Source organism: Mustela nivalis (assembly GCF_964662115.1).
Source record: "Mustela nivalis genome assembly, chromosome: 2".
NCBI classification, from domain to species: domain Eukaryota; kingdom Metazoa; phylum Chordata; class Mammalia; order Carnivora; family Mustelidae; genus Mustela; species Mustela nivalis.
The window spans coordinates 160177935-160200044 of NC_139021.1; positions in this window are offsets into that span (position 1 = coordinate 160177935).

Below are 22110 nucleotides of genomic sequence, written 5' to 3' on the forward strand. Positions count from 1 at the left end.
TTGGAAAAAGAAGGTCATTGCTGCCTTTGCTTCTGGGGCAGATCAGCTTCGTTCCATTTGTGTCATGAGCTCTCGCCAGCACACACTCTCAGTGACATGGAGACAATGGCTCTCCCAACAATGGAGCCCACAGAGATGTGCGCAACACGGCACAGACACACCATGGGGACCCACAGTCGCTCTCACCAGGACAGGCGTGTATGACAACATGCACACAATAGGTGCTCTTGGTAAACACTTATAACACCAGAGACACACAGGACAATGCGTGTGACATCTGTATTCTGAGGACACACAAAGAGATGCACAAAACAACGCTTACCCAAAAACACAGGTCCCCAGTGACATACACTTAGTGATATATGCACAAACACATCCATGAGGGCGAACAGCCCAGGCAGAGCTACCACACCCAACATAAAAAAAATTGTGCGGGAGTAATACCTTTCTCCAGGCTGTGCCCAAGTAGGAATCTATCAGAATTCCCTGGGGAGCTTTGACAAAATGCATATTTCCAGGAACCCCTGCCAGCGCCTACACACTTCTTGCAATATGAGTGCATGTGGAAGGACAGTTTATGCTGAAAATCTCCAAGTAATTCTGATATGCTCTGGGTTGAGAACCATTGAACTGACACCACCAATCTCCCCTTTAGTTGGTGGCAGAATTTGCTGGCAGGGGTGATGGACTGTGTTTTATTTTCTCATTCAGTTTGGGAAAGGACAGGAAGGAGCTGAGAAGAGGATCTGTGTGCAAGAGATTAGGGGTCAGACAATGGGCCAGGAACCGAAAGAGTTAAAACTGGGCATTGATTCCCACCTCACCCCTCCACCCCGCCCGACCTTGGCTGGTCTCCTTAGAGCTAGCACAGCACTCGGAGAAGGACCCCTCACGCTAGGACTGCCCCGGGGACTCGCCTGTGCCCCGCGGTCAGGATGCAAAGGCCCAAAACTCACAATGCCTCCGAAGCTGCGTCTGCCGCAGCCTGGGGTACCTTTGGGGGACATTGGCCAGCCTCAGGCCGGATGATCCCGCCCCTCGGGCACTTCCCTGTCCAGGGTCCCAGGGTGCCATGCTCCACACTATGAAAGCCAGAAAGCTGCCTCTACTGGGGGCGGGAGCAGGGGCGAGATGCCGCATCCCCACCCCTGTCACGTGGGGAGGTCTCGAGAGAGGGCACAGGACACCGCGCGGGGACCAGGTGTGGGAGACGGCAGGTCATTTGAGCCCCAGCTTGGAGGAGCGTAGATCCGCGGGGACAGCACAGGGCCGCGCCGCCCCCTGGCGGCTCAGTAGCAGAGTTGAGGCCACAGGGACGGGCGGCTGTGGGGTCCAGTTGCCCCGGGACAGGTGCCTCCGTCCCAGCGCTGGGGAGTGGGGGGAAGGGAAGGGTGTTGAAGAGAGGCCCCCTCGAAGACTGTCCTGTCCTGTCCTTTCCCTTCCGCTAACCCCGGTCCCTTTCTCCGTTTTTTCTCTCTTCCCCCTCCCCGCAGCTCTCCCACTCTTTCTGCCCTCCCCTCTCTCCTGTCCTCACTCCCTCTCCTACCCCCCCCTTCCCTCCTCTCGTCCTTAGCCCACCCCCTCCGGCCCCCGCGGGGCAGCGCCTCGGTGCGCCCGCTTGGCAGTTAGCCCATTAGATCTCTTACTATTGATCCGCTTCTGAGCCGAAGCTGACAGCCCCCCTTCCCGGTCTCCCCATGTCCCCATTCCCGGCGGGCCCCCCTCTCCCCATCTCCAGGCAGTCCCGGCCTGCGCCCCCCCCCCCTCCCGCAACGCGGGCTGCGCGGAAGTCTCACCCTCACGAAGGACAAGAACAAATGTAATTAAAGCGCCCGGCGAGGGGGGGTGCGCCCCTACCAGCACCCGCGCTAGCCGGGGTCCCAGCGGTCCGCCCTCGGCCGCCACCTCCCTCCCCACCCCTGCACCCCCCCACTCCGCCGGAGCGGGAGCATTTGGGTTGAGCTGCGCCTGTCCTATAAATCCACATATAATTCTCGCCTTTCCTGTTCAGCTAAGGAAAATAAACGTGTAAGGCTGTTTCTGGGAGCCCAGCTCAGGGACCGCTCTAAATTCTCCTCTTATTGAGTCGGGGCTGGAAATCATTCAGCTCGGCGGCGCGCCACCCTCCCTCCCCCGCCGCCCGGCCCGCGCCCGCGCCCTCCGCGCACACGCGCGCGCGCACACGCAAGGCAGGAGCCGGGTATATAAATATCTCCAGCTCTCCCCATAGCCGGGCAGATTTATTCCGCTGCCAAGCCTGCAGAAAATTGACTTGTTCATGGAGGCGGCTATTGACACATCACCGGGGGGAGGGTTAGGGGAGAAAGCAGTGGAGCCGGCGCCCCTCCATTATACGTTAATGTAATCAGCAGTGTGCGAAATGACTGCGCGGAAAATAGCATCACTGACATTTATATTAGAGGATATTGATGGCAGGAGCTGTGACCGCATCACTCTGCCTCCCGTTTCCACGGATTGACACAGGAGCCTCTTGTTGGCTCCATCCACGCTCGCCTCCCCTCCCCCTCTCCTCCTCCCGCCCTCTCTCCCTCTCTCCACCCACTCTGTGTCTCTCCAGCTCTCCCCCTCTGCTCGCCTCACCCCACCCTCCCTATTTACTGTTCCAGTCGCTCATTTTCCACATAATTCCTGAGCACCTACTGGGTGCCGCATACAAGGGTCCTTCCTGCGTGCCTCTGTGTAGGTTTCTCCCTCTCCTTCTCCCCCACCGTGCCCTTGCCCTCTTGCTCCCTCCTCCCTAGCTCTGCCTCCCCCCTCCCCTTTCCTTGGCTGGGTGGCTGGACCGCTGCTGTCACAGCAGATAGATAATTGAAAAATGGGCCTCACCTTTGCAGCCAGCAGGAGCGGTTCAGGCAGTTACTGCCCGGGTTACCTACTCCATCTCAGGCCCAGGCTCCAAAAGAGATTCTGAGGAAATTGGATTTTACATGGATGTTTTATTCGGGCAGAGGCTTTAGTGTATATAAATACAGGCGAGGAGGCCTTGGCAGCAAGGATGAGTGAGGCGAGACAATCCCGCCTGGGGCCTGGAGGCTCAGGGGAGGCAGCCAGGCCATGTGCTCAGCTCTGGGTCCCAGACCCGGACATCAGCGCATTTCCCCCTCATCATCTGGGACTAAAAGAGGTTAATGCCTGTGAACAGCTCCTCCAAAGCTGCCTTGGGAATAAAAAAATGTGTGTGGTTGTTGGGGGTTGTTGGCAGGACTGCACACTGAGAAAAGAAAGAAATATACAGAAGAAGTTCGAGGATGATTCAGTAGATATTCATTGAACCTTACCTTGTGAGGGTTTGTGTCTGGGGCACAAATAAGGAATAAGTTAGACATGACTGCTGCTTTCAAGGACTGTTGGGAGAATGACAACCTGGGCTTTCAGGTTAGGGGCAAGGAGAGGGAAAGGTGAGAGAGCGGGGGCTGAGATCATTTCTCTAGGACCTGATCATCCAGGGAGGTTGAAAGAAGCAGCAGAGGGAAGTGGGTCAGGTTGAGGGGACGAGAGTCCCACCAAACCTTCAGTCTCTCCCTCCTGGGCCTGGTTAGCAGAGACCCTCCGAATCTATAAGCAAGTTCACATCCAAGGTGTTGCGGTGAATCCTGGTGAAACTCTTTGAGGACTAGGTTGATGGATCATCAAGATCAAGGTAGGGCCTTCCAGAGAGGCCAGGTACAAGGTGTGTAGAGGGACTGAATGAGGGGGAGGCCTAAAGGAAAGGCACATGGGCAAGTAGAGAGTACAGGAAGACCAAGGAGGTGAGATTTGGGGGTCAGGAGGAGGGAGTAGGTGCTTGGGAGCCTAGGATAAAGAATCCCCCGTGTCAGAATGCCCCTATCCTCGTAGAAAGGACTCCATTTTAGTCAAGGGCACGGTCTGATATCTGGTTAGAGTCTATGTAGCTGACAGCTTTTTTTTCTTGGAAAGAGAGCTCATGAGCCATCCCATGACGGCAGGACTGGTATTACTGTGGGTAACCACACTCAGAGTGCTCACTGAAGGGACAGGGGCTCCTTCTGAGCTCAGAGCAAAACAACTGCCTTATTCTAGCCACATGACTGAAAGCCAGACCAGTACTCCCCCAGATTCCAAAGCCCCCTTATCCTCTGCTACATTGTTATACTGTTACATCATCAGCCTGCAGGAGCAGGACAGGTGCTGTGCAGGGTAGATCATGGCCGTCCCTCCAGCTGCCCCATACACATCTCAGGCACTCCTAGATGGCATCTAGGTGCTCCGCTCCAGCTGGAGAATGGGAGTGTTCAGGAGCAGCAGTACTCCCTGCCTGACTTCCGTCAGCGTCTTTCCTTTCTCTTCTAGACAACCCAGTAGGGAGGGAGACCCTTCCCAGCCATCAGGAAGCCAGGCCACTCTTACTTGCCCTAATTACCTTTGCTTCCTCCACACTTCTGCTCTCAAGAGACCCACAGGAACTTAAGTCTTCATTCTCTGCTCCCCACCCACCCAAATCTGTTCTGGAGTTATCTTCCCTTATTTGTGACTCATTTTACATGTGAACACTGAGATTCTGGTCTCACTCTCAGTCTAGGACTCCTTGAATAGGTTGTCAATGAGAACATGAGAGTGTGTGTGCACACCTATGTGCATGTCTGTGCACCTGTGTTCATGGGGCATTGTATGAGTGGGGCACAGGCGAAACCATTCATGAAGCTGGACGTGGTCCCATCCTGTCCTTTAAATTAGGAAACTGACATCAGAAAAAAAAAAAAATAGAGCAGCCAGAGAAGTGACTTCCCACAGTAGGAAGGATGCCTCTCACTCTTCCAGCCCTCCCTTCAAGGTGGGATTCTAGAAGGTGGTTCTTCCAAGATCAGGTGCCCACTAAGCCATCAGAGAGGACCCAGGGGGATGGAGAGGTTGAAGGTAGTAGAAACAGAGCCATGTAAGTAAGGCTCAGTCATTGTTATGATTCCGAGCCTGTTCTCTCTTTCTCTCCCTAGAGGAGAAGCCAGCTGGAGGTAGTGCTCCAAAGAGAACAGACCTTTTAAAGACAGAAAGCCTGAAAAAAAAAAAAAAAAAAAAAAGAAGAAGAAGATAGAAAGCCTGGGGCTCCTGGCTGACTCCGTCAGTAGAGTGTGTGACTCTTGATCTCACCGTCGGTCGTGAGTTCAAGCCCCACACTGGCATAGGGCTCACCTTGAGAAGAAAGAAAAGGAAGATAGAAAGCCTATTTCTGGGAGGCAAAGGAGGCCATAGGAGCCGGGGTTTGGAAGCATGGCTGCGGAAGCCAGGCCTCACAGAAGAGCATTTCCAGCCCTAGCAACAAAGCCAATATTCGCTGTGTGACTGTGGTAAGTCACCTAACCTCTCTGAGATTCAGATCCCTCATTTGAAAAATGAAAAGATTCAGTTATTTTTCAGCTCTAATTTCTGGGATTCTTGTTTTAATTAAGTTTTACTTCAATTGCAGTGTAGTTAATATACAGTGTTATATTAGTTTCAGGTGTACAATATAGTGATTCAACAACTCCATCCAACACCCGGTGCTCAGCCCCACAAGCGCCTTCCTTCATCCCCCTCAGCTGTTTCACCCACCCCCACCCCCCTCCCCTCTGGTAACTGCCAGTGTGTTCTCTAGAGCTAAATCTTTCTTGATTTGTCTCTCTCTCTCTCTCTTTTGTGTGTCCCTTTGCTCATTTGTTTCGTTTTCTTAAACCCCACGTAGCAGTGAAATCGTCTGACATTTGTCTTTCTCTGACTGACTTAGCTCACTCAGCATTGTACTCTCCGGCTCCATCCATGTTGTCGCAAATAGCATGATTTCATTCGTTTCTACGGGCAATTTCTGTGGTTCTAAAGTGATGAATGAAAATGCTCAGAGAGCCCAAGTTGGGATGAAAGAAGAAGCTTCAGGGTTGAAAGTCTGGAGTCTTCCAAGAAGGATGAAGAAAGGTAATTATGGGGCCAGCAGGGGCCTGCCATGTCCTCTGAGGACTCTTGGAGGCGGGGAACCTGCTGGGCCCAGGACATGTACAGAGCAGGGAAGCAGGCAAGCCTTGGGACAGAGAGAAGGCTGGGGTAGATCCAGAAGGCGATGCCCTGGGAATTGTCTCACGCTTAGAATCTAGCCCGCATGGCCCAGGGATCCTAAGGAGGAAATCCAAGTGACCAGGAAGCTGTTGGTCAAAGGGGTGTTTGGGGAGGGCCTTTGCTTGTTGTCTCCAGAGTTTTTTTAGTAAAGTTTTCTAGTTCATACATGTTGCCATCCCCTTGGCTATGAGGACGGAGAAGGGATCAGGGCACCCCTGGCGGCAGGGTAGGATGATTGGCTGCCTCAGATCCCCTTCAAGACTTAATACAGGAGTGGGGGACACAGTGTAAAGCTGCTGGGGGAGGCCCTTTGTGTGGGGGGTACCCTTGGTAATGGAGACACCACCCACCTCCCATCCTGACTCTGAAGAAACAAGGCAGGTGACCAGGGAAGCCTTGTAGCAGAAAACTGCCTTGGAGGATCAACCTCAGAGGGAAAAGACTAGAAGCCCAGAGCACAGTCAGCTAGAAGCCAACGGGCAAGGGAGGAGAGGGGAGGAGAAGGGAGGGAAGATATCCCTTTCCACGGATGTGCCTTGGCCCCTGCCCAGGCAAAGAGGGGCAGATTTTCTGTCTTGTCCCAAGCCCCTGTGTCTGCCACCTTGTTTACCTCGTGTCTATTTATAGTTGCAGGCTCCAATCCTGGCATGGGACTCTGCGATTTATATGACTATAAACCTCCAAAGGGCACGGAGAACTGGCAAGGCACAGATGAAGACCGGGGCAAGCCTCCCAAGGTCAAAATGGCCATCCTCCCTCCCCCAATGACCTTATGTCCCACTAAAGGGAAAGAGATCATAAGGCCAGGCTCAGGCAAAGAAGAGATGAATGGGAAGCCATGATTATCTCTGACTCTCTCTTCTTACCCTGAGCTTGCCCAGTTTAGGATTTGGAACAAATTAGAACTGATTTGTTTTGTTTTGATTTCCTTTGGGCTGGGGTAGGAAAGCTCAGTGTGAGAGGGCAGATCTCTTCAGGGAGGGTTTGAATTTGAAGATAATGGATAAATCCAGAAAGGGGATCTGTAGCCCAGCTCCCACCTGCGATCACTTAGCAGAAGGGAAACAAAGAATCATACCTGGGCACTCCTGGCCTCTGCTTGTCTTCTGGGATGCTTTTGGAAGCCCGAGCTGGCCCACTTCTCACTCAGGACAGAGTTTGCTGGTGGCCCAGTGTCTGGGCCATGAACCGCCATGGGGTTCTGCTAGAGCAGCTCATTGCCCAGACCCTTCCCTTTTGAGGCCCCATCCTCAGCCTCTGGCTGGCCCTCTGCTTCATGGTTCTCTCCATTGCCTCTTGCCTTCCAGGCCCCCATGTGTTCTCACCCCATTTCTCCCTCTAAAACTGCCCCACACTGTGCCTGCTGACTCTCCCAGTCTCCTGCTGTGAACTTGCCCCCAAAACCCTCTGCTCTGGTCCCCACCCCATTATTTATCACATGAGCGCTAAGGCTGGACATAGCTCAATTGTGTGTGTGTGTGTGTGTGTGTGTGTGTGTGTGTGTATGTATAGGAATGTGCTGGGTAGCTGAACAGGGTCACAAGTCACAGACCAAATGGGTGTGAACATGAAGGAGAGGAGAAACCCAGAATGACCTTCTCCTTGACTGTTTTGTTATTTCTCATCAGTCTCTAGTCTGCTGAACGAAACTTAAAGGCTAGCAGAGGGGAAGGGTTTCTCTTAGAGCCAGGGTGACCCAGTGGCCACTTCTGGCTCTCCTTGGCCCTCCCCTCCCCATCACTATCATGGGCCTTAGCCCCCTCGGGAGTGGAGTAAACATGGTAAGGAACAGGCAGAGCCGGGATCTGGGTTGGCCAGATGGAGCCAGTCCTCTGTAGTGGGGAGAGGAGCACTAGAGGACACTAACTTATCAATCCACATAGACTCCTGCATGGGCTTGGTTTTGGCCCCAGAGAGGGATTAGGATAAAGTCCTACTCCAGGGAAAAGAGGAGGTCCTAGGGGGAGGGGCCCATTCTCAGGTTCACTCCTCTCTCCCCCTTTCCTAGCCCAGCCCACAGGGTTGGAGAGGCAACTGAGGGAGCCAAATCAAAGTCTTTTCCTTCTCTGAGGAGGGGAGACAGGAAATGCAGAAGATTCCAGAATCCAGAGAATCCCTTTCAGTCACTTACTACTCCACTTTTAACCTAGTGTCTTCTACAGGATGAGGGTGAGCGGTCTGGCAGTCACAGGTCAGGTAAGAGGATGGAGTCTGAGGACCTGGATCGGGGCGGGCGGGGTGCAGTGGAGAGGAGCTAGGAGGACCAGCGCAGGGCTGGGAGGACAGAGCTTGCCCTCTTGCCCTCCCCCAGAGGGAGGCAGCAGAGGACCATGAGAATTGCCCCACCTGGCACTTGGCAGCTCAGTTCTCTTTGTGCCCGCTGGCCACCGTGGAGCCCATATCAGGGAACACACCTGGTTTGGGTTCCCCGGCATCCAGTCCCTACCTCTGCTGGAAAGAGAAGGCGCAAGTCAACCTGCTCTTGGCTTGGCCCCCACAAGCCCTTCCCTTCATTCCTAAGCAGAGGCTCCTCTCCTTCCTGTCTGGAGCTTAGAAAACATACTTTCGTTCATTCCTCCATCTCTTTACATACCTCACCTGCTACCTCCCCAATTCCCTATCTCCCACATCCCCATGGGGGCCATGACCCAGCCCTGAGTCACCACCCTGAAGAGGTCCATTCTGTCTGGGAGAGCTGCTCTGTACCTCCTGGGCCATGACCATGACAAGCAGACGTTCACATCTGATTCCCAATTTTCAGCTAGGGAGTTTTGAACCAGGGTCAGGCCCCCATACCCCTGATGTCTCTTTTCTCCTACCCACTTACCTGGGTATGAGGACCAGATCTGGACCCAGGGATGCCCAGGAAGACAGTCCTCATGCTGTAGGTCAGACTGGCAGCAACTAGGTGGAGGAGATCTGAGATGTGGCCTTGAATGAGATGAAAAACCAATGCCTCCAAGCCTAGAAACACCCCATCCCTGCTAGCGTGGCACCTCCATGGTCCTTCAGCCTGGCTGGAAATTGGGGGGGGGACTGCAGGGAGCATAGGCAGGTGGGGAAAGTGAATGGTAGAGGGGAGGGGAGGGTACTGGTCAAAGAACTAACCTTTCAGTTGCTGGCAGCTCAAAGTTAGGAAACTAGAAGGAAACCAGAAGTTTCAAAGTTAAACCCTGGGCAGAGAGAACATTGCCTGAGGGAACACCTGGGCACAGGACAGAGGGAGCTAGGGACAGAATGGCCTTAATTTAAGGATGATCTTATCCAAAGAGAAAGTGAGGGTGAACGGGTTCTTCGAGAAGACGAGGGCCAAGGAGTTATTGTGAACCCTTGCTGGGATGTGGTGGCTCAGAGAACTGAAGACCTGAACCCTGGGAAGCAGAGCTGGGATCTTGACCCAAAGGAGCCTTCGGGTTAATGACCAGGACAGCTAGAGAGAGGCAGAGTTGGGGAGTGGCAGGATGGTGCTTGTCTCTCCTACCCTGTCTCCTGCTATTGGTGTCAAGAAGCCTGGGGCTCAGAGCAGCTACAATGTAAGACAGCAGTCTCCTTACCAGGTCATCTAGCCCAGAACCCATTTCATAGATAGGAAAAGAGAGGCTTGCTGGAGAGGGTGGCACTGTGTCCCAGGCTGTGCTACCGCTTGGCCATCCACCAGCCTAGTTGTCAGACCCCACATTAGCCTCATCATAGGGAACTCTCCCTAATTAAGTTCCCCCTCCTCCATCTGCCCTGTTGCAGCCCTATGTTTAGATCCCTCCAGATCTGCCTGCCTGAAGAGCCCTGGTTGGAAAACCTCCCCTTCCTTTCCTATTCCAGACTGGGGCTTCTTTGGGGCTCCCTTTGCAACTTGAGATGTCACTGTCTTTCTGTTTAGGTCTCTCCCACTCTGCCCCTCCCTCTTTCTCTCTTCTCCAACGGCCCCGCCCTCCCACCAACCCCTCCTCTAGATAGAGCCCCTGAATTGCTGAGATGAATCTCTCAAGCTTCTAGGTTCTGACCTGTTCCTGGTAATTGAGCTGTGCTTCCAAGTAGTGATGGGGGAGGGAGCCAGTGGCGGCTTGGGGTCTGGTCCTCCTCCCCCTGGCTTAGCCCACCCCACTGAGATCCAGCAGAGAGGGTGAGGAGGGGAGGAGAGGTGGTGATGCTTCCTCTTCTCAGCCTGCCTTCTCCAACTCTCTGTCTCCCCAGCCTCCCCCTCCCTGCTTCATCTCCAGCACAAATCACATGGTGACAGCCCCATCCAACCTTTGGGGAAGGGTTTGTAAATGTGTCTTCCTTAGCTCTGATCTCCAAATTGTTCCTTTTATTGCATTTGTCACGGTGAAGATTAAAGTCCCTGGGTGGCCTGCACCACAAATCACAGTGTGCGCTCAGGCAGCGGCTGCAGGTTGGGAACCAATGGAGGGGTCCGAGCCCTGCACACGCGACCGTCCATCGTGCGGACTGGTACCAGGGAACCGGAGATGCGCCCTTGCTGTTGCTCTTCTGAGCTGTTAGCCCTCTTGAGAGCCCAGTTTGGGATTTCTTCCTCCAGGCTGTCTTCCAGGCTCACTCTGCCCATTCCACAGAGACATCACTACCCACATCGGCCTCACCTCTTTCTTCCACTAGACTAGAGGGAAAGCTGGGATATCACAGATATTTCAAGATACGCCTCTGTATCTCTGACCATATTCATCTCGAGGTCTCATCCTGGAAACACTCCGAATGGATCAAGGGCAACTTAGGCCCAAAGCCCCCCGCCTCCAGGACCCAGGAAAACAGCTGATCATACCTTGCCCAGCACCTCCAGACCCTGTTCACTCTCACCCTGCCACACAACTGGATGCCGAAGGGGCGCAGCTGAGACAGAGGGGACACAGCTGAGGGACCGAGAGGACAAAAGCTGCCTTGTACCCAGGCACAGAAAAACAGTTCCTTTCCTACCCCCTTATGAGGTAGGCTTCCTGCCTGTCCCTCATGCACATTCATAACATTCAAATTTATGCCGTAATCTCCGCCACTCCATATGTATGAGCCTTTGATGGGTGTTTGGGTTTATGGGATGCGCCGGGCCCTCCTTCCCCTCACCCGCCCACCGCCTCCAACCACTGCAAAGACGCTCCTACATAATTGACATCGGCAGATTCTTTCATTATACAAGATTTAGCATCTGCTCAGGGATTGCTCGCTCCTCACTCACTATAGATGACTTTTCCCCGAGTTTCCTATTATCAATTCAAATTAGCCCCATTTCCCCACCCGACCAGTGCAGCGTTTACACTTGACAGTGAGGGAACAGCCAGGCTGTAATAGGCTCCTCAATTATTTAGACCCAGTTAGGCCAGGACACCGAAGGCCTCAACAAGGGGGTAGGCTGAGGTGGGGTCATCACAGAGGGGAGCCTAGGGTCTCCACCATTTGGTCTATTTGGCTTCTACATAGCCCCATGCCCCACCCTCACTTTCCACCCTGGGGAGGCTTCCTTCTCCCATCCTTGGAGTCTCTAAGGGGTGGGACAGTCCCTTGCTGCCCCCACCCACCCTCCGCAGCAGGCTCCTCTCGCCTTCCCCCCATCCACTGCCCCCATCTTTTCTCTCCATATGAGTAGGACCAGCAGAGACCAAAGAAGAGGTCATTGGCACCAGCCCGGCTGGCCCCACTCCCTTTAAGACGTCTCTCTGTCTTGAAGCGCACCTCTGTGAAGAGTCAAGGTAGTAGGCTGGGCTTGCTGAGGTAGTGGCAGAGAAAGACAGACACAGACATCAGGGAAAGCAATTAGAATCATGTTACGGAGCCCTAGGAAGAGAGGGAAACCCAGACCCGGAAACAAAGGCACAGGAGAGCCTCAGGGAGCTGGTGAGATGTCCTTGGGGTGCGGGAAAAGTCACAGGGAAGAGAAAGGCTTGGGTGAGGCCCTTTCTCAGACCAAACTAGTTGTATAGAACTGTAATTAGGTCAGTGCTGCACACCCGCTGGTCTGACTCGTCCAGGCCCAGCTTCCTATAATAACTCTGGGGCCCAGTGGCTATTCAGGCGTCATGGGCTCCTCAGAGTCCACTAAATGACCCAAGTGCAGGGCAGAAGCTCCAAGTCAGCATGGCAGGCCTAGGCCCTGGTTCCACTCATCCCACAACCATCTCAAGCAGGGCTCCTCCTGCGCGCCCCTCTCTGCCTCCCTTCCCCCTCCCCTCTGCTCTCTGGAGCCTGGCCCCTCCCCACCACTAGCCCAGATCAGTTTGCAGGGGCAGTGATGGGGGAGGCAGCAGGCCGGGATCTGAGAGGCTTTGGGATTAGAGGTGTCGTTCCCATGCTCAGCTTCTCCAGAATCAAAGAATTCCTCTGTCTGATTGGATTTACCCTAAGTCACAGGCGTGTGGGACCTTCTTTCCCTCAGCAACAGCTGGAAACAGCCCTAAATAAGATTAATTAACATTGTAAAAAGCCCTGGACACAATTAAGATTTATGTGTGTGTGTGTGTGTGTGTGTGTGTGTGTGTGTGTGTGTGTGTGTGTTGGTAGGGGACAGGAGCAGGGGGAGACCAGTGGATTACCAACTACCTACAGGGCCCTCCAGGGGAGGGGAGTGATATTTCCTGAGACATTCTTCCGATATCCATCCCAGGCAGGGGTCATTTTGTCCAGCTTCCAGCTTTTGAGCAGGTGAGCCCTTCCTCTGTCCCAGGGGCACTGGGCAGTTTTCTGCTCTCTCTTCCCTGATAAGGGGAGGGGGATGGTGTTCTGGGGCAAGTGCCTTGTCTCTTTTCCCTTGACCATAAGAAGAGTGTTCTCTCCCAAGCCTCAGTTCCTCCTGCTGGGTCTTTCTAGGGATCAGGGACACACACACAAACACACACACAATTCCCTAACATAGCTGCACAGACACAAGCCCAAAGGGATGTAAGATAGGAAGCTCAGAGGAATCCAAATAAAAAGCTGCCTGCCAAGCTTCCTGTCCTTGGAGATGTCTCACTTTCATCCTCAAAGACTCATGTCTCCTAGATAGGACAAAGGTCATCTCTTTGGACTAACCCCCCCATCTCTAAGATGACAAAACCTCACTTGAGGGACCCTGTCCTGATGCCTGTGTGATCTGGGTAATCGTTCCCTAAGGTGTGGAGTGGACACCCCAGCTTTGATCAGATTCTTGTAGTGATAAATGTTATTTATAATTCTGAAAAGGAAGGGACAGGAACACAGTTCCAAACAGCAGATTATCTGAAAATCAGTTCTTAAAATCAGTTCTCAGGAATCTTCACAAGACTCCTGGATTTTAATTTGTTTTATTTATTGCAACTGATGAATCTACTTCTGTCTTGCTGAAAGGAGCAAGCCCAAGAGGAGGTTACCTAGGTTCTAGCACTGATGACCAAAGGTAGAATGGACCAGAAAGAGCAAGGAAAAGCTCCAAACCTGCTTTCATTCTGTCCATCTAGTGTCAGTGGCCTGAGTGGCTAAGGCCTCTTCTTTCTTTCTTTTTTTTTTTTTTTTTAAGATTTTTATTTATTTATTTGACAGAGAGAAATCACAAGTAGTTGGAGAGGCAGGCAGAGAGAGAGAGAGGAGGAAGCAGGCTCCCTGCTGAGCAGAGAGCCCCACGCGGGACTCGATCCCAGGACCCTGAGATCATGACCTGAGCCGAAAGCAGCGGCTTAACCCACTGAGCCACCCAGGTGCCCCTAAGGCCTCTTCTGTTTCATGGCTCAGTCCCCAGGAAGGCTAAGGACTGCCTGAGTGATCCTTGGGAGAGGGTCCTCATACATCTGATGGAGCCCATAACAAACGTGGCCTTAAACCACTAGGATTGGAGTTCAACTTCCTGATATCAAAGCCAAGGAGTGTGTGGAACTCCTTGACAGTTTCCTGCCCCAGTACAGGCTTGTAGTGGGGATCAAAAGTAGGAGGGGCAGGGCACCTGGGTGGCTCAGTGGGTTAGGCCACTGCCTTCAGCTCAGGTCATGATCTCAGGGTCCTGGAATCGAGTCCTGCATCGGGCTCTCTGCTCAGCAGGGAGCCTGCTTCCTCCTCTCTCTCTCTCTCTCTGCCTGCCTCTATGCCTACTTGTAATCTGTCAAATAAATAAATAAAATCTTAAAAAAAAAAGAAAAGTAGGAGGGGCATTCCAGAGGCCCCAGATGCATGTGTGTTGGCTCTACCATATGGGTCAACTGTGCAGAGCACTCCCCACCCCCTTTCTAATCACATCCTTTGGGCTCTACAGAGTACCAATACCAGGGAAAGGGGAGAAGGAATGAGACAGTGCAAGCAGCAGACCTGGTCCCAGTGAGTGAGTGAAGAGGAGGAGTAAGAGGTGGAGAGGAGGGAGACGGGCAAGAGGAAGACAGGAGAGCAAGTTGGGGATGGGCAGCTCCTCTGTGAGTGTCCTTATACTTTCTTACACTCTGCTTCTTTGGTGTCTGATGTTGGTGTATATACAGGTGACCCTGTGTACCTTTACAGGTCAGTGTGTCTCTGTGCGTGTTGTAGTTCTACTCTGTCAGTACTTCGTGACCCTGCTTCTTCGTGACCCGTCAGAGGGAGAAGCAGACTTTCTACCAAGCAGGGAGCCCAATGTGTAGGACTCGATTCCGGGACTCCAGGATCACGACCTGAGCCGAAGGCAGTCGCTTAACCAACGGAGCCACCCAGGTGCCCTGACTCTAATGTGTTCTTGAAGCTTTTAGGAGAGTTAGCTGGGAATGTGTAGGGCTTGATGTGGGGCTGGGGATAGAGCTTGTCCTTAGTCCCTGCTTCATCCTTGTAAATAGCTTTCCAGAACTCTCCGTGGACCTAGTAGGGTCAGGCTGCTGAGAGCACCCATCCTATGATTAGGTCTGTTGCTGGCATTCCCGCATTCAGGCAGCAACTTCCTGAGTAGGGATCCTGATAACAGTCTTTTGATTTCCAAAGAAGCCTAGAACAGAGATGCAAAGTGAATAAAGGGTGCCTTGGAGGGAATGTGAGTATTGATAGGTTATAGCCATCATTTAATGAATGTTTATTTTATGCCACGTAATGCACTGAGTATTTTACATACTATATCTCGTTAATGGTTACAGTCATCCTGTGGGATACTATTACTACCTCCTACTGCTCAAAGGAGATTAGAGGATCCAGGTTAAAAACTGGTCCAAAGCCACACAGCTATTAAGCAGTGACTCTGGCTCTTTCTATTCAGAGGTCCTGCCTCCTCCTGTAAATCAATATAAAACCCAAGGTCAGTCGGGGCGCCTGAGTGGCTCAGTCCATTGAGTGTCAGACTCTTGGTTTCAGCTTGGGTTGCAGTCTCAGGTTTGTGAGATGGAGCCCAGCATCCTGCTCTGGGCTCAGCTGGGAGTCTGCTTGAGATTCTTTCTCCCTCTCCCTTTGCCCCTCCCTGCCCTCTTATGCTCTCTCCCTCTCTCTCAAATAGATAAATAAATCTTAAAAACAGTAACAACAAAACAGCAACAACCAAAAAACTCTGAGGTCAGCAGTCAAGGTGGGCATAGAGCAGATTATCAGATTCAGCAAATAAAAATACAGGATGCCCAGTGAAATCTGAATTTCAGATAAACAACAAATTGAGTTTAAGTATATCCATTTGGGATATACTTATACTAAAACGTTATTTGTTGCTTTCCTGAAATTCAAAATTTCATTGGGCCTCCTGCCTTTTATCTGGCAACTCTAAGGTGGGGCCCACACTGCCCCAGGTCCCCCAGAAAGCCCTGAGGGAGACAGGGCTCAAGTAAAAGGTGATCTGAGCTCCACAGAGGGCTGCCCATTCCACAGAGACAACCTTCCTCTCTCTCCCTCACTGGGTGATGCCTCCGAGAGTGGGGCAAGGCGTGGGGTATGGGGATCTGCCTGCACCCCCTCCCCCCCCCAGCTCTGGGTGACACCCGTTCACCCATGGGTAGGGACGGGTCCTAACCCTAACCCTTCCTCATTCCAGCACAAGCCGTGGCAGCAGAGATGGGGGTGGGGGGTGCGGGAGGCATGCGCGCGCGGGGGGAGGGGGTTCTCGGGGAGGTGGGACCAACATAGCAGGGGGCCCTAAAAAATTTAAATGAAGAAAACCGTCAAGAAATTTGAGATGTCAAAAAGGTATCAAAGCAGTTATGGTGTGGGGTGGGGACTTCCTGACATTTATTGTAAGGTGGGGCACTGAATTCTATAACAGGGGTGGGGGTGCGGGGGTCAACTCTCTAACTCGGCCAAGTGCTCTGATCTCCGGATGCCGGGCCTGATTCTGGGCGGGCCTCGGAGCGGGGGCGGGGTGGGGGTGTCCCCCCCATCCCCGGGTTCCCAGGGGCTCGAGCCCCGCCATCGCCCCGCCTCGCGTCGGGCCGGGGACTGCGCCCGGGTGCAGGTCCCAGCCGAGTGCCCACGCGAGTCCGCGTTCCCGCCGCGCGGCTGGCTGAGCCCCGCGCAGCTCGGGCCCGGGCTCCAGCGCCGGCTCCAGCGCGCGCTCCGGCGTCCGCGCGTTCGGGCTCGCGTTGCCACTCCCGGCACGGCTGGCTCAGCTTGCTCGGGGCGTCTCCCTACTGAAGAATTATGTTGCATAAAGCAGCCGCCACCATCTTGAACTGGCAGTGAACTTTGCTTTCTACATATAAATACAGATAGCAATCACACCCCAATCAGCGCCGAGGCTTCAGGGCATCATCTCAGCAACTCTAACTTTCCCATTACGATAATGTGATTTTCACTCAGTCTATAATATCACCAGCCATGAATAAAGCAACTGGCTCTTTCCGTCTCTCTCCTCCCCCCCCCCCCCACCCTTTCTCTGCCTCTCTGCCACCCTCCTCAGCCTCCTTTCTTCTCCTCCCTCACTCCCTCCTCTCCTGTCTGTCCCTGCCACCTCTCGTGGTACCCGTCTCCTTCTCCGTCTCTGCATCTCGGAGCATCTTGGCCTTCCCCTCCCTGCCCTTCTCCACCCCCACCCTCCCACCGCAGGACTCACATTCCCTAAATACTAATGACAGGGGTTTGCAGTGCCCCGGGCTCATTTAAGTTCTGCTCCCCAGATCTGCCATCATCTGCCTTTGCCTGAAGGTGAGAAACTCTGCTGGGCTTGGAGGTGGTGGGGGCGCCTGCAAGGCTTTGGGGGAGGGGTAAGGGGTGGAGAGGAGAGGCTAGGAGTTGGCTCCTTCCTTCCTCTCTCCCTCTTTCCTTAGGTACATGGATGGCTCTCTAAGGATTCCTCCCAGGAGCCAAACCCAGAGACTCAGGAACTAAAGGATCCGAACAGGGATTGCTGAGGACTGCCTAGTTAGGGGAGGGTCCTGGAGGCTGTGGGTTTCTAGATATTGGGGTCCCCAAACCCAACCAGATTCCAAGTGCCAGGCTATTGTGAGTGGAAAGAGCTGCTGAGAGGGTGCTCTGGAGAGGCCTGGGAGAAAGGAGGAACCGGCCCAGCCTTTTAGGGTCACTTCTGAGTACACTTTCCTTCATGGAGACTCTCCAGGGTGGTAGTTGTCCTGGTGGGGGGGTTGTCTGTGCCTCTGGTCATTCATTTATCTGTCCCTCTGTGTTTGTATTCCAGTTCTTTCACCTACGAATTTTGGGACCATGGGCAAGGCTCTTAACTTGTCCTAGCCTCAGTGTTCTCATCTATAAAATGGGAATAATAATAATACATGTCTAGTGAATAAAATAATGCTTAACACAGTGCTTGGCACATTGTTGAATGTTTAAGCTGTTATTACTATTAGCAAATAGTGAATAATCACCTGCTATGTGTGTTAGGAAGTATGGGGGTTAAGAGGCTGCAGTTTTAGGTTTTAGAGTCAGACTGTCTGAATTCGAATCCTAGCTTAGCCACTTACCAGCTTTGTGGCCTTGGAAAAGTCACTTAGCCTCATTCCCAGTCAGTTTCCTCATCTGTAACAGGAATAATGATAGTCCCTCTTTCACAGAGTTGTTGCGAGAGTTACTCAGGCTGATCTAGTGTTTGACACAGTGCCGACATATGGCACGGGCTCTAGGAATATTAGCAAACGGGGTTGTGGCAGGGCAAGTCCACCCATTTGTGAGGCAAACACTGCTCTGATTGTCCCAGAGACCACATTCTGTCTGGGGGCTATTCTCTGGGCCCGTGTTTTGGTTGCTCTAGACCATGCTCTAGTCTAGAGCTCTAGACCATGCTCTAGTTCCACTTCTGTGGAGGATGAGGACTTGCTTCTTTTGCAACTTTTCAGCTACCTGCCTATTGGGATGGGACTGGGATTCCTGCCTAGTGCCTTCTTTGGGCAATGGTGGGGAGAGAAGGTGACTTTTGTTGTTTTGTTTTGTTTTAAAGATTTTTATTTATTTGACAGAGAGAGAGCACGAGCAGGGAGCCCTATAGGGGACTCGATACCAGGACTCTGGGATCATGACCTGAGCTGAAGGCAGATGCTTAACCAACTGAGCCACCGAGGCACCCCAAGAAAGGGTGACTTTTGAATGCACTCTCTTAGTCAAGGGTTGCAAAATCCAGAAGGCAACTTTTTTTTTTTTTTTTAAGATTTATTTGAGAGAGAAAGAGAGGGAGGGAGGTGGGGGAGGGGCAGAGGGAGAGGGAGATAAAGAGACTCCCCTGAAAGCAGACGCCCTCTCAGGGCTCAATCCCAGGACCCTGAGATCATGACCTGAGCTGAAATCAAGAGTCAGATGTTTAATTGATTAAGCCACCCAGGTGCCCCCAGAAGGCAACTCTTGAATGTTCTCCCTTAGGCACGGGTGACAAATTAGATTCAGACATTTGCATTCTGTCCATTTCTGCATTGCTAAGTATTTATAGGTCTGTTTGCTTGCTTGCTTTTAGTTTTTGCTCATTTCTCTCTGAAGGATCCTTTGGCAGCATTCCATCCTGGTCTCAGACGAAAGAGAGGAAAGAAGACTGCACTCACTGTGGTTGGGCCACGAACGGGCATCAGGTGTTACGGTGGTCAGAGCTCCCAGTTCTGGGGCCTGGAGAGGCCGACCCAGGAGAGGGACCTTGGGGCAGTGTCAGAGGACACTTATTTGGGTCTCTGCTCATACCTAGGCTTGGCTCCGGGACGGAGGCAGTTACCCTTCAAATTCCAGAGCATAGGGGTGCCTAGCTGGCTCAGTCCCGAGAGCATGCAGCTCTTAATCTCAGGGTTGTATGTTCAAGCCCCACATTGGGCGTGGAGACTACTTAAAAAAAAAACCCAAGCAATTAAATAAACAAAATCCAGAGCATAACCCAAAGCATTCTTCACCAAGTGCTTTAGCCAAGAGAACCGGTCTTTAAAAACTCCCTATAGAACTTAGGGGTCTGGTCTCTTCCCTGCTCACTGTACTCCTCAAAGACAAATAAGACAGGGCCCGTGCCTTCCAGATGATCACAGTCCAGTGTGGGAGACAGGCATGAAAACGAAAACACAGAAGACACAGTGAGAGCCAACACAATAGACGGTAAATACTGGGCGCAGCAGGGACAAAAAGAGAGTGGTCAGTCAGAGAGTATTTCCTAGAGGGTCGGGTGCTTCAGCTAATGGGTAAATGTGGGCAGAATGGGAGGGGAAGAGAAGAGCATTTGGCAGGGGAGTGGCATGGGCAAAAGCCTTGAGGTGTCCAACAGCTTGGCACACTTGGGAGAGTGATGCACAGAGGGTGGGATCCTTTGAGGGAGACCTGTGGAAGGGGACACGTAGTCAAGGGCTGTGCAACGTTGACTTCTCTCCTGAAGGGCTTTAGCAGTGGAGTGATTGACATTTCCAAAAAATAGCTCTGAGGATGAAGAAGAAAGTGGGGAAAGGGTACGGCCAAAAAAAGCTGGAGGTGGGAGAAGGGTGAGGAGGCTCTCAGGACTGTGCATGGCCCCCCATGTGGGGATCCCAAGGAACGAGGCTGGAGGGCGCCTTCGGGCACTGACAGGATTTTGTACGTGACTGGACTGCGTATGGGGATGAGGGAGAGGATCCCTGGCTGCTGGTTCCTGCCTGGGTGAATGGTTGGAAGTGACAGAGAAGGGGAATAGAAGAGATGGACTAGGATGGGTCCAAAGTACAAAATACTGAGTTCTGATGGGGACTTGTACTTGGGAGGGTTTGTCTAGGGCACATCTCAGTGCAGATATGCAGGAGGCTGAGAGAACGTTAGGAATTTTATCATCACACATTTGGAAATTAAGGTGTCTGAAAATTCAGGGAGCTGAAAATAGCTTGTGGAGTTCCAGAAAGAAGTGTTGTCAGGGTACATGGATTGGAGAGTCACCAGCTCCTGGATGGTAATTAAGGCCATGGGAAGGAGGTTGGTTACATGGGAAGGATGAGTGAGGAGAGAAAGGAGTAAGAGCAGAGACTTAGGGAGTGACAGCCCTCAGAGGGGTGTTTTTTAACCTTGGCATTTGGATTAGCCAGGGAATTTGAGAAACACCTGTGTCTAGACCCCATCCCAAACAAATATTCTGAATCTCCGGGGATAAGCTCTAAGAGTTTCTTAGACTGAGAACCAGTGACTCAGAGGGAGGGCAGAGGAACAGGGCTACCAAAGAAGATCGAGAAGGAATGTTCAGGAAGATAGGAAGAGTTTCAAGGACGTAGAGTTCCAAAGCATCAAACTGTGCAGAATAGTAACAGTTACCCCCTTCCCAGAACTCACACTATGTCGGGGGCTCTACCTGAACTCCCTAAATCCTCCTAGAGGCCCTGTGATGCACGTACTTTTAGTATAGTCCGTATTTTATTTATTTGACAAGGGAGAGACACAGTGAGAGAGCACAGCAGGGGGAGTGGGAGAGGGAGAAGCAGGCTTCCCACTGAGCAGGGAGCCCGAAGCAGGGCTTGATCCAAGGACCCTGGGATCGTGACCAGAGCCTAAGACAGGCGCCCAATGACTGAGCCACCCAGGCACTGGTATAATCAGTATTTTAATGATAGGGAAATGGAGGCACAGGGTAGGGCTTGAACTCACAACCCTGAGATTAAGAGCTTCATGCTCTCCTGACTGAGTCAGCTAGGCACCGCTCTGCTCTGGATTTTGAAGGGTAATTTCCTTCCTCCTGGAGCCAAGTCATGCTACTCGTAAGCAGAACCTGGATTCGAGCTCAGACAGGCCACCGCCGCGTCTGTGCTCCTGAATGCTGTGCCAGGTCAACTCGCCTGCAGTGGCCGGGTAAGGTGGTTTCAGCACAGAGCGGCTTGAAATAATCTTCCAAGGGGTTGGCTCTCCTCTTCTTTCTCTTTGTTCCATCTCTTTCCCTCTTTCCTCTCAGCCTAGGTCACTCAGGGCTACTCCTCACCCCCTTGGCCTTCTCCTGGCTGACGGGGCCAGGTGGGGCTGCTTCTCCTCCTTCCCGCTTGCCAAGACAACACAGTCGGCCCCATGTCGGGTGGCCCCAATGGTGGGCCCCAGAGCCGATAGCCTATGCACTCACCAGGCCGAGCTGAGGAACTTTCTAAACCTCCACGGTCTGGCAGGGGTGGGTGAAAGCAGAAGAAATAGAGCTGCCGATCCTCCCGGATAGTAAGTCTTCTGGGAGGTAGATGCAGAGATAGACCTTGAGCAGGGAGGAGACTGGAATCCACATTCATGCAGAGGGGATGCAAGTCTAATTAGATGCCCGAGATGTCCCCTACCTATGAGCATAACCAGGAGTCTTCAAAAACGTCCTGTAAGGGTCACCACCAGAACTGGGTGGCAGTCTCTGGGGGCCTGGTGGGGTTTAAAAGCTCTGCAGGTGGGACACCTGGGTGGCTCAGTGGGTTAGGCCTCTGCCTTCGTCTCGGGTCATGGTCTTAGGGTCCTGGGATTGAACCCCACATCGGGCTCTCTGCTCAGCAGGGAGCCTGCTTCCTCCTCTCTGCCTATGTGATCTCTGTCTGTCAAATAAAATCCTTAAAAAAAAAAAAAAAGAAGAAGAAGCTCTGCAGGTGATTCTGAAGCATCGCCCAGGTTGAGAACCACAACCTCAAGAAAAGGACTCTGAATAAGTACAAAAAGGTTCTGCTTCTAACCTTGGTTTTGTTACTTCCCACTGGGTGGTCTTGGGAAACCCTCTGGACCTCTTGGCACCTCAGTATTCTTTTATCTGTAAAATAGGGTAGTAATTTCGACCCTGCCTAC